Source organism: Glycine max, chromosome 15 (genome assembly GCF_000004515.6).
Source record: "Glycine max cultivar Williams 82 chromosome 15, Glycine_max_v4.0, whole genome shotgun sequence".
In the NCBI taxonomy this organism is placed as follows: domain Eukaryota; kingdom Viridiplantae; phylum Streptophyta; class Magnoliopsida; order Fabales; family Fabaceae; genus Glycine; species Glycine max.
In genome coordinates this window covers 43,016,523-43,019,441 of record NC_038251.2, presented here as the reverse complement: position 1 = coordinate 43,019,441, position 2,919 = coordinate 43,016,523, and positions in this window count along the sequence as shown.

Sequence of the window (2,919 nt, the reverse complement as noted above, 5' to 3'; positions counted from 1 at the left end):
CATTTTTGCGCTTTTGCTTCCATTCTTAGTGTGTTTGGTCACTCCATACAAGTAAGTGCACTACCCTTTGGTTTCTAGCTTTCCATTGATGCCTTTTATGCTTTGAATGGTATATAATTTGACCAATTCCGTGAGACAATTTGGGGCAAATTTATGCTTTGTTTCTTTGAATTGAGGGGTTGTAGGGGATGGCCTTAGGCCTAGGTTGTGTTCTGAAATGATGGGGCAAGCCGCATAGCCCCTATTCCCTTTTTATTGGCACCCGAAAGTGCGCCCACCAAGTGCTCGGTGAAATGCCTCAACGGAATTTGGGCATGGTTTAGTGAACTTTGGATTGTGGGGCTGACTTGTGTGTATATGGACAGCTTGTAGAGGTTAGAATAAGTGCCCAAATTAAGGACTTAGACCTAGGAATCCAAGCCTTTGGTTTTGAATGCAAGAAAGCATGAAAATGAAAGCATTGTGATAGGGATTTCCCTTTAGGCCAGCAGCTGACTTTTGGGCTGCACCATGATGTTTGCCTAGATGTTTGATAATGTTGTTTATCATGCACATATAGATGTAGAGTAGGTGGCAAAATACCTCACAATATATATGTATGTTGCATATAGATAGCAAAAAGATACCTCACCAAAAACCTTGTTGAATTGAAATGCAATTTGAGTAGCAAGATACTTGAATACGCATGAAATGCAATTTTTTTTGGTAGCAAAGATTCTTTGAATATGCATGTGTACAATTTTAGCAAAGACATGCTTGTATATGATCTTTGGGTAGCAAAAATACTTCAAGTATGCATGTGTACAAGTTTAGCAAAGACGTGCGTGTATATGATATTTGGGTAGCAAAAATACTTCAAGTATACATGTGTATAAGTTTAGCAAAGAAATGCATGTATGTAATTTGGGTAGCAAAATGCTTTGAATGTGCATGAGTATAGTTTTTAGGTAACGGAGCATCTTGCGTGCATGTATGATCATAAAAGTATGTATGTGAGTTTGCCCTAAATTTAAATTGATGTTTGTGTCGGAAGCAGTTGTATGCCATTTTTACTTGGCTAGCCTTTAAAATGACACTTCCTTGTAAATTGACTTTCCAAACGTTTGTCTTCACAGGAAATGGCTCCAAAAAAGATTTCCACGAAGAGGTCTCGAAGAGACGCCGCGGCGGAAGGGTTCAGTGCCACCCCCGAGTTTGATAGTCACCATTTCCGGAGCGCCGAGCACCAGCAGCGCTTCGAGGCCATCAAAGGATGGTCATTCCACAGAGAGAGCCACGTCCAGCTCAGGGAGGATGAGTATACATACGTTCAGGAGGAGATAGCTCACAGACATTGGACGTCGCTGGTGACTCCCACGGCTAAGTTTGACCCTGAGATTGTCCTGGAGTTCTATGCCAATGCTTGGCCCACGGAGGAGTGAGTGCGAGACATGCGTTCATGGGTGAGGGGTTAGTACACAGATGCCCTCAACCAGTTCCTAGGTGACTCGCTAGTTTTGGAGGAAGGCCAGCAATGTGAGTTCAGCCAGAGGAGGAACAGGGCCGATGGGTTTGACGAGGAGGCCATTGCCTAGTTGTTATGCACACTGGGGCAGGATTTCACCTGGACCGCTGCAGGGAGGCGGGTGTGGATCATGCGCACCAGCATGACCACTTTAACCCAGACGTGGATGACACTGCTGCTCAACAATGTCTTGCCTAGTGATCATAACTCTGATCTCCCTCTGCCTAAGTGCCAGTTGGTGTATGCCATCCTGACTTGGATGAGTGTCCATGTGGCCCAGGTGATTGTTGACGCCATCTATTTGTTTGCAGGTATGCCACCCACCAGGCACCCTCTGGACCCGGATAAGTCTCACAGGGCCATGGGGTTTCCATCATTGATCACAGGCCTCTGCCAGTCATTCGGGGTTCCCGTCACCCCCAGTAAGGTGATCCGACCACCGATCACCCGGGCCTTCATCGAGAAGTACTGCACGCCTAGGCAGGCGCAGGGTGAGGCACATCAAGCCGCAGACACACCGCCACCACCTCGGCAGGTCGATCCTGTTGGATCACTAGGCATAGAGCGTTATCTATAGCACTTGGTTCGCCAACAGTCAGCCAACCATCGTGGGCAGGTCCAGATACATGAGTGTCTCTGCCGGTTCAACCTCAGTCAGCAGGGGCAGGGTTCCACTCCTTTTGATGCCCTACTCCAGAGCAGTTTGGGGCTGAGGTCGCATGGCCCGGAGACTGGCCCGAGGCCCAGGCAGGGGAGGATCCCGCAGGATCCCCCGGTGAGGCAGATGAGTCCCATATGGATGAGGAGATGACTGACCTGCTCGGTTTCTTGGGAGGAAGCGGAGCCATGTGACCGAGGTCACCGTACTTTTGTTATTGACATTATTGTTTTCTGTTATTGTTTATATGGTTACTAACGTTACTGTTATTATTTTTTGTTTCTGTTAGAATTTTGGCGTTATGGCTCTCAGTTATTTCGTCACTGTTTTTTTTTTGCGACTTACCATTTGGTGCGTTTTTTCGTTTACCTGGTGGTTAGACGTAAGTAGGTAGTGTGCATCCTCGTCCGCACGACCTTTTTAGAGAGAAAAAGAAAAAAAAAAGAGGAAATGAACAAATGATAATAACTTTAAAAAGGGGAAGAGAAAGAAAAAAAAAGAAAAAGAAAGAAGAAATAAAAAATAATAATAATAAGTTGTCTAGCTAAGAAACCCACATGCTTTTGAAAGGAGATAACTTCCAGCTTTTCTTTGCAAAAAGTTTCAATAATCATAATCAATTTTTGAAAAAAAATGTGTGTATACACCTGGAGGGTGAATGCTGCGAAAGTTTTCCCGAACACCCAAAATAGACTCGGATGAATGCACAAATTGATAAAAGAACATGTTTTGGAAACATTGGGTTGACTTAAATAGA